The sequence below is a fragment of the Ambystoma mexicanum genome, chromosome 9 (genome assembly GCF_040938575.1).
Source record: "Ambystoma mexicanum isolate Mex_15411 chromosome 9, UKY_AmexF1_1, whole genome shotgun sequence".
Lineage (NCBI taxonomy): Eukaryota > Metazoa > Chordata > Amphibia > Caudata > Ambystomatidae > Ambystoma > Ambystoma mexicanum.
The window spans coordinates 552,916,075-552,938,524 of NC_090931.1; the positions used below are offsets into that span (position 1 = coordinate 552,916,075).

A 22,450-nucleotide genomic window follows, 5' to 3' on the forward strand; every position below is an offset into this window, starting at 1 on the left:
CTTTCTGGGTGCTTCAAAGCCCCTAAGATATACTTGACAACGCGCTCTACAACAGTAAAGGAGTGAGAACCCGAACGAAAGACTGCCTGTAAGGGGAAAGAAGCGAAGCAGCAAAACTCTGAATCGAAGCCGGAGAAGAAACTGAATACACTACAGGGGCACTAGCACCAACCAGAAGATAGACGCACACCCTGCCATGAAGGCAGCGACACCAGGAACATTTGGCGAGGCTTTGGGACCTGAGGGGAGCAAAACTTTGCAACTGAGGGTGCCCAGAGCAAACAGCACCCAGGGCAACGTCATACTGGAACCAAAAGGAATGAAAGCAATGGCCCACATGGACCGACCGGGAAAAAACGCTGCAGCGTGCACCAAGGAGCGATGGGGACCGCCGGACCATCTCCCCACCCACCCGAACCATTTGATTTAGATCACCACCGAGGGCAGTAAGTGGGAGCAGCTGGGGGGACCGGCGCATCGTGTGACGGCCAACGGCCTGCACCAAAGAAGGATCCGTAGGGGCCCCGCAACAAGAAACGGCAGATCGGGGCAGCGGAAGCCAAGGAAGCGAGGACGGGGATTGACAGGGGATGAAGCCACCGAAAAGCGACACGGAGGGATACGCAGCCCAAAATTAATCAGCGAGTACACCCTCCTCACCCCCACCTGACAATAACGGGCTCAGATTAACGCAGCAGCAACGGGGAGGAGATAAAACTAAAGACCAATAAAGTGTGGATGTCCCTAACAGTTGCAGGGACAGTGAGACAAAAGAAAAAACAGCAAGCAGGTCCACGTGCCCACCAGTAGTCTAGGGGCGCTCCCCCCAGTATAACAGATACGCAGCACAAACCCGCCCGCGGGGCCCCCTCCACTATCCACAACAACCAGTACCCGACTAGCAGGGCATCATTAAGTAAAGGCTGCATCAGACCCCAGGGCGGGCAACCGCAATGGGACGTGCAGCAACAGGCCAGAAATACGAAGAACCCCGGGAAAGAGGAGACAGACGAATGGTGTAAACGCACATGCCAGACAACAAAAAGGGGCCAATAAATCCACAATCTGAGCCCCAGCAACTAGAGAACACCACACCAACTATAAGAACAAGTTACTTTCTTACCTAGTAACGTTTTTTTTTCGATGGGATGGTCCGACGACGTATTCCATATCTATGACAGGTAATGTCCACAGCTATGCTGCTTCGGAAAATCTTTGGCGTCTGAGTCCTGCGTCGATGACGTTGATGTGCCGTCCCCGAGGACCTCCTTCGACGGCCGACGTCACTCGATGTGATAAGTAGGACGCACAACGCCCATAGCCTCAGTTATAGTTTTTTCCCCAGAACGTGTGCCACCAGTTTTCTGCCAGTCAGACACACAAGGCCTTGCGGAACGCAAGCTGCAATCGCAAAAGAAATTCTGCAGCGGGGAAGACAGGGAGGGAGCGATATGGAATACGTCGTCGGACCATCCCATCGAAAGAACGTTACCAGGTAAAAAAGTAACTTGTTCTTCAAGGGGATTGGGTCCTCTGACGTATTCCATATCTATGACAGACTCCCAAAGCAGGAGGTGGGAAAGAATTTAGAATACAAATTTAGCATGCCCAATCAAATTGCGGAATAGAGAACTGCCTTGCCAAAGGCCAGATCTTGCCCTCTGATGGAATCGAGGGAGTAGCGACGTACAAAAGTATGTACTGAAGCCCAGGTGGCTGCATCACAGATGTGACGAATAGGAACTCCCCTCTGCAGGGCAGTAGACGCAGCCACTCCCTTGGTAGAATGGGCCCGCAAGCCAGCCGGAGGATCCTTACCCGCCAAGCGGTAACACTCGGAGATAGCTAAAATAATCCAACGAGACAAAGTCTGTTTCGTCACAGCTTGTCCCAAACGCTTTCCAGCGTAACCAATGAAAAGTTGATCGTCCACTCTGACCCGGGACATGCGTGAAATATAAAAGCTCAACACTCTCCGAGGATCAAGCCTATGGAGTCTCTCCTCTTCCTTACCAGGATGTGGAGGAGGATAGAACGCCAGAAGAACAACCTTCTGGCTCAAATGAAATTCCGAAACCACCTTCGGAAGAAAAGAAGGACGAACTCTAAGGACAACCCTGTCCTTGTGAAATACAGTGAAGGGTGGCTTAACTGAAAGTGCCTGTAAATCACTCACTCACTCACTCACTCACTCTGCGAGCGGAAGTAACCGCAACCAAAAACACAGTTTTCAGAGTTAACAGCCTCAAAGGGCAAGAATGTAAAGGCTCAAACGGAGCACCCATAAGAAACTTAAGAACAAGGTTCAAATCCCAACCTGGCACCAGAAAAGGTGACGGAGAGAACACATTAGCGAGCCCTTTCAAAAACTGCGAAATTAAAGGAATCTTAAAATAGGAACACTCTTTAGACGAGCGCTTAAATATGGACAGCGCCGCGGGGTAACCTTTAATGGTCCCCACTTGCAATCCCCTGTGGGCCGAAGAAAGCAACAAAGACAGATCCATGGGAATGTCACAATCAAAAGGATCCACATTCTTAACTCTGCACCAGTCGCAGAACTTTCTCCAATGGCAACGGTACAGAGACTTTGTTGCCGGCCACCTGGCCGAGAGCAACACCTCCATCACGTCTTCAGGGAGGTCCCAATCCTTATACCCCAACCTTTCAGAAGCCAAGCGTAAAGGTTGAGGGATCTGACCTCTGGATGGAGAACCTGACCCCCCTCCCGTGAGAGCAGATCGTCTCGGTAGGGAAGACTACGTGGAGGGCAGATGGACAAATCGAGAAGGTCCGGGTACCACGTCCTCCGGGCCCACGCCAGAACAATGAGGATCATCTGGGAACCGAACCTCCGTAACCTCCACAGCACTTGCGGGATGACGGGAACTGGAGGAAACGCATACAGCAGTGGGAATGACAACTCCACCACGAACGCGTCTCCTAAGGCTCCTTTTGGAGGAAATTCCCGCGAGCAAAACCTTTCACACTTCTGGTTGACACTCGTGGCGAAGAGATCCACTTGAGGGGTCCCCTAAAGGGCGAAGATCTTCAGGAGAATCTCCTGAGCCAGCTCCCACTCGTGAGAGATCGTGCTCTGCCTGCTCAGAGCGTCCGCCGTCTCGTTGTCGTCTCCGGCCAGATGAACAGCCGAGATCGAAACTTCCTGCTGGATGGCCCAGAACTCGAGCTGTATCGCCTCCCTGCACAGCGGAAGCGATCCTGCCCCCCCACCTTTTTGTTGAGGTAGTGCATGGCCACTGTTTTGTCCGTTAGAATCAGGACACTCTTTCCATGCACAGACAGCAGAAAAGCCTTCAGGACTAGCCTGACGGCCCTCAGCTCCAACAGATTGATATGGAGTCTGGACTCCGTCGGAGACCAACGACCGCTGACTGTCAACTCGTTGGCATGAGCTCCCCATCCCGTGAGGGATGCATCCGTCACAATCGTCACCTCCGGCCAGGGCAGTCAAAATCGGGCCCCCCCTTCATCAGATTGCCTTCAACGGCCCACCACAGAAGGTCCCGGGCTACCGAGGGAGGCACCTGAACAGAGTCCGACAGCCTGCCGGAGGACTGAGACCACTGGAGCTTGAGTGCCCACTGCAAAGATCTCATCCGCAGATGAGCCTCTGGCACCAGAAGAATGCAGGATGCCATGAGGCCGAGCAGTCTCAAGAACTCGGACGCTGGGAGATCCTGGGCCAATTGAAACTTGTTCACCATCTGCTGAATGTGAAGAGCCCTCACCTGAGGAGGAAAACACTGCCCCAGGGACGTGTCGAGCACTGCTCCGATGTACTGGAGCCGCTGCGTTGGTGTCAAATGGGACTTCTTTAAATTGAGGGAGAAGCCCAGCCTGTGAAGGGAGTGGCAGGTGATGGACAGATGATCCAGGACTTGCTCGGGAGAGCTCCCCCTGATCAACCAATCGTCCAGGTAGGGGTAGACGTGAATCCCCCCTTTCCTGAGATGGGCTGCCACCACCACCATGAGCTTGGTGAAAACCCTCGGGCGGAGGTCAATCTGAACGGCAGGACCGAAAACTGAAAGTCAGAGTCGCCAACCGCGAACCTCATGTACTTCTTGTGCTTGGGATGGATCGGCACATGGAAGTAAGCATCCTTGAGGTCGAGAGACACCAACCAGTCCTGAAGTTGAAGGGCCTGGAGGACCTGAGAAAGAGTCACCATCTTGAACTTGTCCTTCCTGAGGAGTTTGTTCAAACCGCCAAGTCCATGATGGGTCTCAATCCCCCGTCTTTCTTCGATATCACAAAATAAGGGGAATACCATCCCTTGTTCCTCTCCGCTACAGGGACCAGTTCTATGGCGCCTTTCTCCAGCAGGGCTTGAAGTTCCTGCGCAAGGAGCGGATCTGGACTCTTCAAAGAGAGGCTCCCTGGTGATTGTCGTGAGGCCTCTGCCGAAAAGGAAGACAGTAGCCGTGGGTTATGATCTCCAGAACCCACACATCCGAAGTAATGGCTTGCCACTCTACAAGATGCTGCGCCAGCCTTCCCCCAACCGGCGAACCATGGGACCTGGCCTCATGACTAAGTGGTAGCGGCTGCGGCGTTGCCCGAGGGCAAAGAGGCAACTGCCCGAGCGGCCTTGGCACCTCGAGTACCTTTATTTCCACCTCTGGTACTCTTATGATGGCCTCTTTGACTGCTAGCTTCCCTAGCTTTACTGAAGGACGAGTAATAGCAAAAGCAACCTCCCCTCCATTGCTGTCCCCTAGGATGAAAAGGCAGAGGTTGGCGAACTACAGCGCCCAACGACTTCGCTGCAGCTTTGGAGGTCTGCAACCTCTCAAGGCTTTCGTCAGCCTTGCTGCCAAAAAGGTGTTCACCGTCAAATGGCATGTTGAGGAGCCGGGACTGCACATCAGGAGCAAACCCATACTTCCGCAACCACGCAAACCTGCGCATTACGGTGCTCGCCGCCATGGACCGGCTGACACAATCTGCCAAGTCCAAACCCGACTGAACGGCCTCACACATGGCATCCTTGCCATCCTGAACCATAGCAAGGAAACCATCCCGTTCGTCCCCTTCGGGAATATATTCTGCCGCTAATGCAACACAGTTCCACATAGTGTGTGTGAAACGAGACAAGGCACATATGGAGTTGGCCGCCTGAAGCGCCATACCCCCTGAAGAAAACACTTTCTTCGCCCAGCCGTCAAAACGTTTGTCGTCCCTATCCGGAGAGATGGTAGGATACGACGCCTGCTTTGCCGGGGCCGTAGCCGCCTGCACCACCAAACTCTCCGGAGTGGGGTGCCTGGACAAGTAGCAGGGGTCGCTACTGGCTGGATGGTATTTTCGCGACAAAGACTTGCCCACTGCCGGGAGACTCTCCGGAGCAGTCCAAGCCGCCGCCACCCTTCTCTGCAAAGCCATATGAAACGGCAAAACCGGGTCAGTGGGGGGACCGAGATTAAGGATGTCCGTGAGATCATCCTGAACGAACTCCCCTGGGGGAGCTGACCAACCCAAGTACTCAGTGACCCGAGACATAAGGCGCCGATATGAAGAATCGGCATGAGTGCCAGGCTCCGGCCTACAAAACTCCACCTCCGGAGAGGTGTCCAGTCCACTGGCATCATGCAGTGACTGCCTCAGGTCATCAAACTGGCTATGGCCCGAGATTAGCTCATCCGGAACCAAGCCGTCATCAGAGCCTTTATCACCTTCTGATATGTACTCCAGGCGGGGAGAGGAAGACCTCTGGGGACCAAAGCAGTGCCTGACCTTAGCCAGAGCCTTTCTAGGGGCAAACCCCGTGCCACGGGGCCCCTCTGACACCACCGCCTCGAAAGGCGTTGAGGGCGCCGAACGAGTCAGCGTCGACGTCAACTGCAGCGCCACCAGCATCGGCAGCGTCGACACAGGCCTCGAAACCGGAGCTCCGAGCGTGACTCTCGACGACCTAGGCGCCGACGACCCCCTCGGAGAAATCGTCGATGAACTCGGCGCCACAGGCGTCGACGTCTTCTTCGAAGACGGCACAGGATCACACGGTCTCGAGCGCGTCGAGGACCAGGACCTGGAATGGGCATGGCGAGAACGGCTACCGTTGTCCGAGCGGGACCTCTCCCGCGAGCAGTGCCGACCACCCGAGCCCGAAGGCGTACGAGCGGTGTCTCTCGACCGGTGCCGACCGACCCCACTCGGAGGCGCGGACGGACCAGTGCCCTGCGATTCAAGAATCGCTAGCATCTGCTTCCCGAAGTGACCCATTCGAGTCGAGGCGTACCGAAATTCACGAAGCGAACACGTTCGCGGAAAAAACGGAACTGGGGCTATGGGCGTCGTGCGTCTTACTTATCACATCGGGTGACGTCGGCCGTCGGAGGAGGTCCTCGGGGACGGCGCATCGACGTCATCGACGCAGACGCCAAAGATTTTCCGAAGCAGCACAGCTGTAGACATTACCTGTCATAGATATGGAATACATCAGAGGACCCAATCCCCTCGAAACAAAGCATAGAAGTCCGAAGAGGTGTAAATAACTCACAGGATCACCTGCAAAAAAGGAGCCCAACCACGGGGGGAGGTCGATTCAACAGCACGCATAATACCACCATAAGAACCCGACGGAACAGAATCCAGAAGGGAAACCACCCCCATTCAGTAAGAACAGAAACCAACCCTAACCTCATGAGACAAGCATAAATCCCAACTGTTACAGGAAAAGATACTGCCCCACAGAATCCTCAAAACAGACAGGGGAAACAGAGAAAGGGCAGTCCGCCGGACCCAAAATCGCACACGATCAAGCAGGTAATAAGGAGGCCCAAGCAAAATAGGAAAAGAGCGGGGAGAGGAGCAACATACCAGCATTGATGTCCAAATCTAGAACAAAAACCATGACCCCGTGCTCAGTCCCCCCCTCTCCCCAAAGAAAACAGAACAGAAGCTTGGAGCAACTGTGGAGTACGGACGATACGGCTACAAGAAGGAGAGGAGAACCCACAGGAGAAACAAGACACAGAACAGCAAGAGATGGGGGACAACACAATGACCAAAGCGGACATGCAAAACTGTTTCAAGGAACTACAGAATCCATTTTTACTCTCCATCTAAGAACAATTCCAGATGCTGAAATAAGGCATGAAACAGTCTCTCCAAGAGGTAAAGACTGATATCGCAAAGCCGGAAGAAAGGACAGACACTTGAAAAAGTAGTCCAACAGGTGGAGGAGGACACACGAAAAACAGCCAAAATGGAAAAGTGATAGTGGTGGCAGGGATGGCATGGAAAACACAGGTCAACAGAACACAGCAGAATGCAGAGACACCAAGGGGGCGAAGTACCGGAAATAAAGGACCATGGATAACGATACCCAGAGCAGGTAAATATTCTAACGCATAATGTCAGGGGGATGAACACGACTGATCAAAAGGAAAGAGTTAGAACGACAGGCCTGGAGATGGAGAGCAGACATTGTTATGTATCAAGAAACTCAAGGAAGAGTGACAAAGCACATGCCAAGATAACGGGTTGGGGGGCCTCACAAATCTATCAGGCCAACGCAGAAGGAAAGAGAGCAGGAGTCCCAATAGCCATACAAGACAGAATCAAGGCACAAGTTTAGAACACATTGGTGGACGCTACATTTTCCTAAATACAAAAATAGAAGGTAGAAATCTCACCCTAGCCTCTATATACGCTCCCAATACTGGGCAAGATGGATTCCTGAGGGGAACCCTCAAGGCACTAGAAGAATTTGCCACAGGGTACATCATCATGGGGGGCGATCTCAATATAGCGTGGGACCCCAGACTGGACAGAAGAATTCGACAACATGGACAGTCACCAGTGCCCCATCTAAAGCATTGAAGAAAACCTTCAAGACACTAGCACTCCATGATATCTGGTGTGCTAGGAAAGGGGACACGCAAGGCTTCATCCACCTCTCTCACATTTATAACTCACAATCCAGAATCGATTACATCTGGGCCTCTACTGGACTGGTGGGAAAAACTGCAGACATAGAAACTGGTCCGATCACCCTCTCGGACCACTCCCGATAATAACATTCAACATCAACAGAACCAACGGGTGGGGGGGATTTGGGGTGGGAGAATCCCCTCCGACATCCTTCAAGACAACTTCCTGGTGGAATCAATAAAGGGGAAGATTGAACAATACTTCACCGAGAATGAAACAGGCGCAACCCCACAGGGTATGGTATGGGAAGCATTCAAGGCAGTACTGAGGGTAGAACTAATAGCTTTGAAGGCTCAAAGAGACAAACATACAAGATGGAAAGAGGAACTAGAGGGGAAACTCTCGGAAGCGCAGAAAGAACTAGTTAAACATCCTAGCAGGAAGGCGAAACTAGCCGTGAAACACAAACAAGACCAACTAGGGATGCTGCAGAACAAGAAGGCAGAGCTTGCACTCACGAGGACGAAACAAAAGATACTACATTAGCCGCAATAAGGCAGACAAACTCCTGGCATGACAACTTTGTGATAAAGCTTGCTCAACAACCATATTGAGACTGAGAGACAAGCAAGGTCGAATGAAAACAACCAATGAAGACATGGGGGAAATAATGAGGACCTACTACCAGGCGCTATATAAATCCGAGCATCAGAGGACAGATAAGCAGAAGGCCTACCTGGACAATATCACCCTACCCCAGATCTCGGAAGCAGAAAAACAAATATTCGAGCCATCCAGATGGAAAAAGTTCTTCAAACAATCAAGAAACTTCAGAGAAATAAAGCATCGGGCCCAGATGGCTACACAGCCTCCTATAGCAATAGAAAAATGTCAAGAGATACTAGCCCAAAGGCTGACCAACCTGTTCAACAGCTTCAAAACACAAGGAAACATAACACACCCAATGAACGAAACGAAACTGGTCATATTCCCCAAACCAGGAAAGGATCCGACCCTACCAGGCTCCTACCGCCCAATAGCGCTAATCAACCTGGATGCCAAGCTCTACACGAAAATCCTTTGTAACCTTAGGGATAGCCTGTGGTCGGGCAGGACGTAAAGGCTGGAATGATATTTAGTACAGGGGGGTAGTCCTGACCTCATACATTTAAACTACAGTAGTTTGCTGTAAATTTTGTATTTTTTTTTTTGTCTCCTCCTCCCACCCTGAAGCTTCGGTCACAGAGCTCTTTTACCTCACAGACCGGAACTGATCTCCTGCCACCGAGACTCCTAGCACACCGAGGGACCACTGCAGCACCACATCCTGCTTTGCCCAAGCCACCAGGTACCCCAGAGAGCCTCTCACATCACAAAGCCACAATAAGGCATTTTTAGCTATATATGTGACTAAACCCACTTAATGTGTTCTTTCAGATTGCACTCCAGTGAACATCCTGCATCCCTCAGCTAGCGGACCACCATTTTGCTTATCATGAGAACTCCAACTAATAGCTCTTATACCTAAACCTCCGAATGCAAGGTCAGTGCCTGGGACCGGAGGGTCCTCCTGAGAGTGTAGCCTCTCACGGGCTGTTTTAATATTCACATAAATGGTCCACTTTCTGCAACATACAACAATGTCTTTTATATTGTGTTTTAATCATAGGGAGACCTGCTTGATCTGGCCCCAGAAGAAGGATGCCACCCTCTTACAGCTGAAACGTCCCACGTCATCACGTCATCACGTCTGGCCCTCGCATCATACAGACCTACGACCTGAATCTTTATTACCACCTTAATGTTGACGTTGCCTCTCAGCAGACCCTATTTTTAGGTTTCTTGAAGCAAATAACATTGTACTGTGCAAATATGGGTTGTAACTGTGACAAGACATTATTAGGTTAACAAATATGAAGTAATATTTGGTAACACTGCACACAGGCAATATAACAGTACCAGTATAGGAGGGTGGAGGTAACACCATATACTAATCTTACAAACGTGCCGTTTTGGAAACGTAGGCACATTGTTAAAAAGTCACTTTTGAATTCTGCACTGTATGGACTTTAACAAGCTTAATTAGTGACCTCCTGTCACCAGTGGACAAGTAATGCTATTCAAAGATGCACTAAACATTGTTAACATATATGTCCTGTATTGTTTACAAAACTCACCGAGCTGGTGATCAGGTTAATTGTTGATTGTTTATTCTTTCTATGTGTAATTTTTTCAGCCATCAATATTGAATTATCTATGCTGAAATATGCGACCTAAGTAAATAAAGGTCTCAAGAACTGTTTTTTCAGTTTCTCCAGAATCTGGATTTGTACTTTCCTCCTATGATGCATACTTATGAAGATGGATTAAACATAATATGGAGAGGTTAGAATTTTTCACTACAGCAAACTACTGTAGTTTAAATGTATGAGGTCAGGACTACACGAGAATCCTGGCAGAAAGACTCACCCGGCTCCTACCGGCAATTGTACGCCCAGACCAATCAGGATTCATCCCCAGGAGACAAACTGTAGACAATACCCAAAGGGTGCGCCATCTAATCGAAAAAGTAGAACACACCAGCACCCCATCGATTCTGGTCTCGCTAGATGCCGAAAAAACCATTTGACAGAGTGGAATGGACAGAGCTATTTCACACGATGCAAAGCATGGGCTTTGGGCAGCAATACCTAGAGATGATCAAAGCCAACTACAATACCCTCTCAATGAGGATTTAATTGAACGGCACCCTATCAAGCCAAATTCCCCTAACAAGAGGCACCAAACAGGGATGCCCCCTTTCACCTCTGCTATATGCAATTTTCCTGGAACCGCTGCTGCTCAGAATACGTGAGACACACCAAGTACAAGGGATAAAAATGGGAAGAGTGGAACACAAGACAATGACCTTCACGGACGACATGCTTATAGCCCTGTCAAACCCAGACTACTCCATCCCGGCACTCCTGAAGGAACTGAACCACTTTGGGTCAACTTCAGGACTAAAAATCAGACATAAATCAGAGTTCCTGAATCTGACAGCAGACCCAGTAACGGTTGACGATTTGGCAAAGACAAGTTAAATGAACAAAGCCCAGGACAATATAACATACCTAAGAATAAAACTAACACCATCAATAAGGCAGCTATACAACGGCAAGTACAAAATACAGGTAACGCCAGAAACGTTCCGAACAGACTGGGGTAACATCCTATCCTACTTGCAGAGCGACTACATGCTCCAGTGGTGCCCACACAATATCAGAATCCTGAATTGGCTTAGATGATTGGTTTAAGGATAGAGCTAATATTGTTGAGGGATTTGTTAAGAGAATTAAAAAAACATTGAGCAAGCTGGCGGAAGAACGAACAGCCAGCAGCTCAATGGTGAGGTGGTACCTTCCTTTTACCCCCCAAAACTTCCAGCAATTTACTTGGAATGGGTTTATTTTATTTTATTTTATTTATTTAATTTTTTTATTTGTTACAAGCCCAGACCCTCAGGTGTCACGGCGTGGTTAAAAGACAGCTTAGCAATTAGTAAAATACAAACATTACATTTGTTCCATTACATGATATAAATTACAGGATATTCACAACATTATACAATAGCCTAAATATTCACAGCAGTATAAAATGGACGGGGTCCTATCTTTGGGTGCTAATATTGGTTGAATAACCAGGTTTTTAACTGTTTCTTAAAGATCGTGAAGGAAGATGCTTTTTTGATGTGGATGGGTAGAGTGTTCCAGTGTTTAGGGGCTAAAGTGGTGAAGCTGCTGCCCCCTGCTCTTGTGTTTTTGAATCGGGGTGGGGGGGGGGGGTCCAGGAGGAGTTTGTCATTGGATCTAAGTAGCCTCATTTCGGATTTGGGATGCAGAGTGTTATTGAGGTAGATAGGTCCTTTTTTGGTAAGGCATTTGTGGGTGATGCATAATGTTTTGAAGATAATTCGGGCTTTGATGGGGAGCCAGTGGGCATTTTTCCTAATCTTGGATATGTGGTTCGATTGTTTTATGCCTAGAGCGGCCCGCAGGACTTTATTTTGCAAAAGTTGCATTTTGGCTAGGTTGGTGTTAGAGGTGCCCAGTAGTAATACATTACAGTAATCCAATTTCGATAGGACCAGTGCTCTGGCTAGGGTGAGGCAATTTGCTGGGGTCAGAAATTGTCGGCTGAGCGCAATTAATTTAGAGGTGTAGGCCGTGGAGGAGGAAAGTACATTGATCTGTTTAAGTCATGGAGAGGCTGGCATCGATGTACATGCCCAGTGTTTTTACTTGCTTTGACACTGGAATATTGGTACCGTCGATATTGATGATTGAATATTCTGGCTGAAGGGTTGCTATTTTGGCTGGAGATCCTACGATGAGGACTTCTGTCTTCTCATCGTTAAGACATAGGCTGTTTAATGCCACCCAGTTTTGTATGATGACGTAGATTTTATTGATTGTTAGTGTGTCCTGGGCATAGTTGCCTGTCAATGGTATAAGGATCTGGGTGTCATCCGCAAAATTTGTGTATATGACACCCATTTCGTCAAGTGCTGAGAACAGGAGCTTGGTATATGCATTGTACAGCGTGGGAGAAAGGCAAGAGCCTTGGGGTACTCCTATGGGGACTGGGATGGGGTTGGCTGCTTCTTTGCCTATGGACACTCTGGAGGTGCGGTCGGTTAAGAAGGATTTCACCCAAGCAATGGCTGCCCTGGAGAAGTTAAGCTCGTGGGCAAGTGAGTTGCAGAGTTTGTCGTGGTCCACCAGGTCGAACGCGGCTGAGAGGTCCAACAGCAGAAGAATGCAAAGTTTCCCTGAATCTCTGAGGGCATCCATCTGGATTTTGAGGTCCAAGAGAGCTGTTTCAGTGCTGTGGTTAGGCCTGAAACCTGATTGTCTGGTGCCGAGGAGCTGATTGGATTCTAAATGGGTTTGAATTTGGTTGTAGGCTAGTTTGTCGATGATTTTGAGTAAAAATGGGACCGTGGTTATGGGGCGATAATTAGTTGGAATGGTGGGGTCTAGATTTGGTTTTTTTAGAAGCGGGGTAACCCAGGCTTCTTTAATGCAGGTCGGAACTGTATTGGAGTTGAATGAGGCATTGACAAATTTAGTGATGAGGGGTCAGGGTGTGTGCACAGGCTTTGACTAATTTGGCCGGGACAGTGTTTCCTTTGCAGTTGGATGCTTTTAGTTTGGAGATTGTGTCGAGTACGAGGTCGTGGGTGACTGGTGTGAATTGAAAGGGGGGGTTGGAGTTGTCACTGGAAAGGGTGCAGGGATTAGGGGAGGGGGAGTTTTTGGTTGCTAGGAGTAGTTTTTTGGAATTGATTTTATTTTGCAGCATAGTGATTTTGGAGGCAAGAGCGTCTTGTATGGTGGTACACCATTCTTTACTTGTGTTTGTGGGTGTGTCGGTTGGAAGTGGATTTTCAAGTTCTCTAAGGATAGAGAAGAGCTCTTTGGAGTCTGATGCTGCATTGCTAATGCGAGCATTGTAGGCGTTTGCTTTGTGGGTGATGATAGCTGATTTGTAGAGGGTATTTGCGTCTTTGAATGCTTTGGCTGCGTCCGGGGAGGGATGTTTATTATGGACGTGCTCGAGAGAGCTTTTTTTCCTTCTAAGGGCGATTAGTTCCTCGTTGAACCAGAAGTTGGATTTTTTTATTGAGGCGTCTTTGTTTGGAGGTGACAGGTGCTATGGTGTCAATGGCTGTGGAGAGGCATTTGTGGTAGTACTCAGCGATGGTAGTTGGGTCATTGCTGAGGATTGAGTGTGTATCTAGCAATTTGTTCAAGGTGGGGTCGAAGTTCTCAGCTGTGAGCTTTTTCGGGTTTCTACTTTCAATGGCGTCCATAGTTATATTCTTGGGTGTGCAGGGGTCGTCACTAGTGATAGTAAATTCTATGCAGTAGTGGTCTGTCCAACTAAGTGGGGTAATCGGGCCTAGAGTGATGTTGGTGTTGAGGGAGAGGATCCAATTAAGGGTTCTGCCCTTGGTGTGAGTGGGGGCATTGATGTGTTGACAGAAATACATGTCATTTAGTGCCAGGAGAAGGGCGGTGGCTTTGGCATCTTGGTTGTCATTAAAACCGAGATTCAAGTCACCAATGATGATACATTTCGTTTTGGGTTTAAGGAAGGGCGCCAGTATTGGTGGGATGTCTGTTTCTGGGTGGCTGTTTGTGCTAGGGGATCTATAGATGACCACTATGTTAATTGTGGTGTTTTCATTCAAGGTGAGTTTGGCGAGCAGTAGTTCGTACCCTGCGATTATTTCAATGGAACTTGATCTAAGTTTGATGGTATTTTTAGTAATGATTGCAACACCGCCTCCTGGAGTGGTGGTTCTATCAGATTTGAGAATGGTGTAATCTGGTGGGATGGCCAGTGCTAACAGAAGACCTGAGGCTTGGTGTAGCCAGGTTTCTGTGATTACTAACAGGTCTAGGTCGAGTTCGATGATGAGGTCATGAATTTCAATGGCGTGGGCTCCAAAGGAGCGGGCGTTGATGAGTGCATTTTTTAGACTAATGGGGGGGTTGGGATCCTTAGTGAGAGTATTTTTAGTTGGTGGGCAACACGGTGGAGTAGTTTTAGTTACTGTAGGCTGAGTGTGTTTATTATTTGTTGTGTGGGCCGAAGGTTTGGGTGATCTGGGTGGCTGGGACCTGGTAATGGTGTTGTGGTGTGGTAACCTTGTGCATGCTCTTAATCGGGGTGTTCTCTTACATCCTAGGATAGGGTATGTTTTACCATTGATTGAAGGGTTGGGGAGTACATGTGGATCATTGATGATGGCCGGGGTGGGATGGTGTTCCTTACTAGTTATGTAGGGGTCCTTGGGACTGGGAATGAGAATGGAGGAAGATGGGAAAGGAGGTATGGTAGGGAGGAAGGGGGTAGGACAGGGGATGGGATGGTGTCTTGGGCAAGCTAGTTTGGTGAGCCCATTACTGAGGGCGAGGAAGTGGTTGCCAGTGCATGGGGTGTCCGCTGGGACAAGGCAGAGGGGGAACATGATGCACAATATCCAGTTTATCATAGCTAAGGATGTGGGGTGGTGTAAGATGAGGCTAGGCTCACTTTGTCTACACCAATAAGGCTACATACCGTAGTCAATAGTAAAGTGCTAGTAGGCTGGTAGCAATAATCCTAGGAGGGGTGCAGTCTAGGCTAGATAACATTATCATACATGCAGAAGCATTAGGCTAACAACAATAATCCTAAGCGGGACACGAGCTAGGCTAAATATCATTAAGACACATGGGACAACATTGGGCTAAATGCGGTAATCCTAGGTAAGACACAAGCTAGGCTAAATACCATTGATGCACGTGGGACAGCGTTAGGCTGAGAGCTGGGCTGTAAGCTACAGTATTAGAATACAGTGTAAACACAGGATCAGAGTGCCAATTGGGCAAGAGCGGCACAGGAGAGCACTGGCTGTAAGTACAATGCTGCAGTGATCTGATCAGGGCAGTCAGTGATATAGTCTCTGGTGGTGCACAGGCAGTGCAATGGGGCACAATGAGGGATTAGCTCTAATAGGAAGTACGGTGTTGGCCGGGTGTCAGCAGATTATACAGATGAAGCGTAAACAATAGTCATTGATCTGCAAGCACAAGTGGCATGGTTAGCAACCAGATGGGGCTCTCACCTTTTGCAGACTAGTAGTAACTGGGCGAGCGGTGGGATGTGGTGGTGGAGCTACATGACTTAGTCCTTGGAGTCGGAATAGGCGGCTGGCGGCATCCACCGGCGAACAACGGCAAACAAGGCCTTTTCCTCTGGCCTTCGCCTCCTGGCCGGCGTTTCCGCCTGCCGGCGGATGTTTCCCACTTAGATGGCCTTCGGTTGCCTAGCAATCAGGCCACGAGGCTGGAGCCTCGTTTTCATCCCGCGCTGCGCCTGCCATTGCAAGGTCAGGCGGAAGAATGGGACAAGGTCAGGCAGGGATTTCAAGCAGGCAAGATGAGCGGTACGCTTACTGCTCAAAGGGTGCACAGGGACTTCGAATGCAGGGTGAACAGGGGCTTGTAGATCTCACCCTGGATGATGGTAATCCCGTGCTGGTGGATGTGGGATCTCGTGATGGGCTGCTCACAACAGCAGCTCCTGGGTGAGTGGTCGGTGCGGGCAGGGGCTCCTGCCCTCTACCTCGGATGATCGTGGCTGCATTTATCGGGAGAATCACAGATTCTCACTCACACAATTGAGGCTGGTATCCTTATCACTAGATCTATAGATAGGGAGGTGGAAGAAGAGAAATATGCAACTACTTTGCCTATGTAACAATAAAACTGAATCCTTGCAACACTTACTGGTTTTCTGTATCGTGTAAAAAGCTATTAGGTAGACGACCCTAATTAGGCAGTGGAAATTAAGTAATATAAGAACTATTAAAGCCTTTTATTTCTGGTGTGGTTGGCCTGTTTGTAACAAAGGTTGTCTCAAGGAGGAAGGTTGTGATGGAACTTCTTACATAAGACAGAAGTTTGATTTTTGTATTTTGAATAGGAAATATTCTGACATTAAATTGAACATTGTATGTGAAATTGTTATATATATAACTGGTCATTTTGTATGAGTTTGTATGACGATTTGCTGTCATATTTTAAGTTTGTACCACGCTACGAGTGCTTTGTTGGATTTTACTGCATTTGTATAATTTTCTTGTCAATTTCCATCTAAATTTGTGATTAATTTTATGGATTGTAATATCAAAATAAAGCGTAAAAGGGAAGAACTATCTTTCCTCTAAAACATGTCCTGCCTAAAAGAATAAAGTGGATGAAAAGTAGTCATTGGTGGTCCGTAGGGATCCGAGTGGGGACAGACACTGCTTGATGAAATCTGCAGTTTTGTGAGCACCCCTAGGCCTAGCACAGCACACACGGCTTCAGAGTGGTGCAGGGAAAAGACTGTGCAGCTTGCGCTCATACTGTAAAGCATGTCGAGAAACGGGCCTTTGAGGAAACCATAAGTCTGGATTCTCAACCCACATTCAAGATGCTCTGGCGAGTGGAGTGGGTAGTCTGATAGCCCGTGACAGGGAGTGCGGTTCACAGATGTTGGGTTTCCGGCATTGTTAACATACACTAGCATACTAACATATGACCCAGCGAAACGCTTGCTCTTGCACCGATTGTCTTAAGGTATTCGGACTCGAGCCCTCCCGATGCCAGATAAAAGTTACACCCAGAAACTGCAAAGCTACTTAAGCTAAAAAAATATTGCACAGTTAGTCGATAAAAACACGCAATCACTGGTGGTAAAAAAATCTGTTCGGTGTAGAGGGGCAGCATCAGGTTCCTGTAAATGTGGAATCTGGGAAGAGAAAGGATGTGGAATCTACTATGCATGTAATAAATCCCATAATTGGAAAAATACATTTATTCATTCAGAGAAAGAGTTAGTGCAACCTATTTTCACTGATTTAGGGGTACAGGCTGCAAAATTAATATCTCAGTCAGCACCCGTGTCCGTAAACTTTATCAACAAATATGGACACAACCAACATTTCAACTTCTTCTGCAGACATAATAGAGGGAGCTGCAAAAAAGTGGTAAACTGCAGAGATGGCATCACTCGGGCAGTTAAAGCCTGCCCAATGCCCATAGCTGGTAAGAAGATCACAGACTTTTCCACATGCAGGTTCCAGCACAGGGATTAGACATCACGGGCATGTTTAATGAGGAGAGTGTGGAATTTGACAGATCATAGCATTTTAGAAGGGTTTGGCAACCTAGGTTGTCATATGTTGGTGTCCGAGCTGGAACAATAGAATGAACGAGAACAAGAGAATGAAGGAGAGAATAGGGAAACGGATGCACAAGTTGACATAAATAATAACGTCGTAATACTTGATGGTTCAATTTCAGCGATTAATTATGAAACCACCACTGCAATACCATTACATCTAATTGAACTTTTTTCTTCCAGTAATTTGGCAAAAGGTCCGGGCATGACGGATCAAAGAACAATGCATCATTCATTAAAGGAAGTAGATGATCAAATTAAATTAACATCACCTTCCATCTCGGTATTATATATCATATTAAGGGCTTCAGTGGAAATCTATGACAACATTAGAGATGAAGTGAAAGCTCAAACTCTAAAATTAAGCGAGTTGAATGTAAAAGTTGATATTCCAAGTAATTGGTTTATGAATGTGAAGCCTGTACTGGTTTTGGATAAACAGATGGGTATGGATGCCAGTCTTGCGAAGGCTGATGTTAAAATAGGTAAAGATCCAAAAGAAGTGGCTATAGAAAGGAGTGGACATGGGAAGGTTCAAGCTAATACAGATCAGAATCAGGTGGCAAGTGAAAGGGAATCAAGAGTATTCATATGGGGAAACCACCTAAAAAGGCAGAGGAAATTCCCCAGGAATTTACATTTTATTGAGGACGTATCCGATTGTGTAAAACCTGTGGCAACAGATACTGAGGAAAGAACGAGTTGTACAACATTTAGAGCAATCCATTTAGAGAGTGCCTTGCAAACTGAAAGAGGGAGGCAAGTGTCTATAGATTTATTTAGTAGTGTATGTGACCATCAACAGCCATTACAAAACCGTAGTGAAAGGCCACAAGGCGAATTGTCCATATTGCCTAAAATACTACATAGGGCAGTGCAAACAGCGTAGTCGATGGATGATCTAGAAGAAACAGTATTAATTAGTGATCTGTTTGCAGAAAGGTATGTTGAGATACAAAATTCAAGTGATTTGGTAAAAGAATTCCCTGGTCTATCCAGCAATGGGGTAGGCAAAGTTCAAAGACAAAATCAAGGTACCTGAAAAGCACAAGAGGAACCTATTATCTACATGAATAAAAACAACAAATTCCAAAAGTAACAGAGATAACAGCCAGTCACAGCCTAACAGCCTAGCAATAGTCTATCAAAGAATATGAACTCCAATTTGATAGGAGTAGTATATTTAACTCAATCCGAGACTCAAAGGCATGAAGAATTGTTGTCTGAGCTGTGCTCTCCATTGTTATTGGAAGTAAGGGACAGGCAACGACTTGTGCATTTCTTTTAACTTGATGAACAACACTTAACCCGGTTGAAAAAAATAAACTGCATCTCGTTTAAAAGGTCCACAACTAAATTTGAAACCCGCTCAGGTAGACCCTAGTGGATCAATGTGAAATATTGATCTGAAAGTAGATAAGAGGGTGGAAGACAGAAGATTGTATTTTGAATTAAAACCAAACTTCGACCTTGAGATAACATTAAATCACACTAATGTTTTAAAATGGTTGAGTGAAATCCCAGGATTGGAAGGTATGTCTAATGCAGAAATAATTACATACTTTTTCCAAAGGAGAAACATACAGATCTGTTAGAGGTATTTTTAAGATCTTCCTTCATTGCCAAATTAATTTCAGCAGAAAGGTACTACAACTTGGATATATGATTCATAAAAATCAGAAGGATGTGAAAGATAAAATGGATGTTGGCAATTTGCTTGAAATTGTTGGTAATTTGAAGGATGAAAACGACCTACTGGGTTGGGCTTGGTTGTTAGGAATTCTGATGCAAGAGGTTACAAAACTAAGTGAAATCGCAAAAAAAATCTCTATCATGGGAAATTAGAATATTGGATTGGAAAACTAGAGGTTTCAATAGCTTTTTGAAAAATGGATAGCAGAATCAATTATGTGGTGCATATGACATTCTATTCCAAGAAACATGGCTCACTTTTAATGTTTGGCAAGAAGGATTTACAATAGTTCCGCAAGCAGGCACCAACTCGGAAGGTGTAAGACCGTTGTGGTGGCTTGTTGATAGCCATCAGAAATTACAAAATTAAACATATTGATGTTATCTCCAAGTATAGCAAAGGCATTTTGGCACTGTCTATTAATGTTCACTTGGGAGGAAAAAGCACCAGTATACCAATTGTAAATCTTTACTGGAATCCAATCACCACAACAATTGAAGATTTTCTGGAAACGTTATCAAACCTAATGGGAGATTGATTAATAACAAATGAGGCTAATGTAATAATGGCAGGAGACCTCAAATCCCATTGCTAGTCAAACTTTAGTACCAATATTATATACAGCAGTCAAACTGGTGCGAGCCATGTTCGAGAAATGGGGATTTGTCATCGCGAATGGAAATGTGGAAGGTTATCTGATTCCAAAGACAACATGGAAATGATGTGGCACCAATTATTTGATCATTGATTATGTGATTATATCTAAAAAATATGATGGACATTTGTAGTCTGTTTATGGTAAAGGAGGCTTTGTTAAGTGAACAGAATATGTTAATAGTGAAATTGGAAATAAGGACTGCAACCATTAGATCTAATAAAAACACAAATTTAAATAACTGTGGTGGGAATTTAATTCGGAAATTTAAGAATGGTGGAAGTATATTGGTTAAAGAGCTAGAGAACTATTTATATAATGCAACTATTGACATTTTGGATTTTACTTCTACTGGTGATGGGTTTAAAGATTTCTCATGGGATAGAAAGCAACCCTCTTGTTTGAGATCTAGTATAAATACCTATACTCATGTATTTGCCAAATAACTATGGTTTAGAAAGCAGCAACTGCGACAATTAAGAAGTTCTATGGCTATTGTACAATATAGAAATAAGAGAAAGTTGATGCGAGAGTACAAGAACTGGCACCTTTGTCACAAGCTACTGCTCGTACAAACCAATAGTGAAAAGATGCACAGCTCCCTACTAGAAAGGAATTCTCTGAACATTTGGTCCTTAATGAGATGGAAAACACACAAATTGGCCAGCAAAGCAATGTAGTGAGTGAGGCAAGTTGGCAAAGAATCATTGCAGGACAGATCTTGGGAGTTGAGTTTGGAGATTGAGGACATTGAACGACTGATAACTAAAGCCTCAAACTCAAATGCAACTTGACCTAATGGCCTAACAAATACGATCTTAAAACTGAACAAGGGACTATGGGCAACAGTGTCAGCCATCCTGTTCAAAGATATCCTAACACATAGAATAATGCCGGAAACATGGAAATATCAATAATAGTACCAAGCTTGTCTCTCCTTGAACACCCTAATTTACAACAAGCTTCCAACGTAGATGGCCAGCGAAAAGTTCCAACTTTTTTTCTTTATAGTCTTTTAGACGCCTGGCTACCCTAGGCTAACACAAAATGTTCAAAATGATTGGCTAAAAGCAGAGGGTCAGAAACTTTCTTCAAAAGTCTGTCCCTACGCCAAAACAATAACACAGAAGAACAAGTTACTTCTTACCTTGTAACGTTCTTTCGATGGGATGTTCCTCCGACATATTCTTTATCTATGATGTTACCCATCCCAGCTTGCTGGCCTCGGAAATGTTTTCAGTAGAGGGCGCTGCGCGTCAGCGTCCTTTGAGTTGATATCCCTCGACAGCCTCCATTGCGGCACCGACGTCACTGTGCGTATAAATAGACTCGCGCAGCGTCCATTGCTCAGTTCCGTTTTGAAGCTTGAAGTTAGCTGTGCATGAATTGGTTATTGACCTTGAAGGAGCGTAAGCTGCAACCACAAGGGAAGTTTTACTGCGGGGATGGATGGGAAGGGCGATAAGGAATACGTCGGAGGAACATCCCAACGAAAGAACGTTACAAGGTAAGAAGTAACTTGTTCTTCGAAGGGATTGTGTCCTCCGACGTATTCCTCATCTTTGATAGACTCCCATAGCAGTGGTGTGAAAGAGGAGGTAGGAGTAAAATGTAATATTCCCTTTAAGAATGTACAGAATGTAACACAGCTTTGCCAAATCTTGTCTCCCGGCTAGAGGAGGAATCCAGGCTGTAAAATGTTGTAAAAGTATGTGCGGACGACCATGTGGCAGCCGCACATATGTCCCGAATCGGAACTCCTCTCTGGAGAGCCGAAGAGGCAGCGATACCCCTGGTTGAATGAGCCACACGATGTTGAGGGGGCTCTTTCCCTGCCAATTTGTAGCATTCTAGAATGGTTAAAATAATCCATCTTGAAACGGTCTGTTTCGTGATTGGCATTCCGAATTTGTGTCCTGTATAACCTACAAACAGTTGGTCTGCTTGTCTTATTCTAGCAAGTCTGCTGATATAAAAACTCAAGGCACGCCTTGGATCCAGCCTATGTAACCTCTCTTCCTCTTTCCCTGGATGGAGAGGAGGGTAGAATGAAGGTAAAGTTATTTTCTGAGTAATGTGGAATTCAGAAACCACCTTTGGGAGAAATTTAGGCTTCACTTATAAGACCACCTTGTCTTTATGAAAGATTGTATGAGGAGGTTTGCAAGACAGAGCTTGTAATTCGCTCACTCTTCTGGCAGATGTTAGAGCCACTAGAAAGACTGTATTAAGAGTGAGAAATCTTAATGAACAAGAATGGAGTGGTTCAAAAGGAGTACCCATCAGAAAATTTAGAACTAGATTTAGGTCCCACAAGGGAACTTGGAAAGGCTTTGGGGGATAAACATTAGTTAACCCTTTCAGAAATTGGACTACCAGAGGTAATTTGAAATATGAAGTCTCCTCCGAAGATTGATAGCGCTGCGAGGGAACGCTTGATC

At 46.6% G+C, this 22,450-nt stretch overlaps 1 protein-coding gene across 1 annotated transcript in view; it reads right to left on the minus strand.

The window, feature by feature from the left end:
- GDPD1 (glycerophosphodiester phosphodiesterase domain containing 1) overlaps positions 1-22,450 on the minus strand; it is a 995,260-nt gene that overhangs the window by 252,515 nt on the left and 720,295 nt on the right. The gene's annotated exons all lie outside the window — the stretch shown is intronic.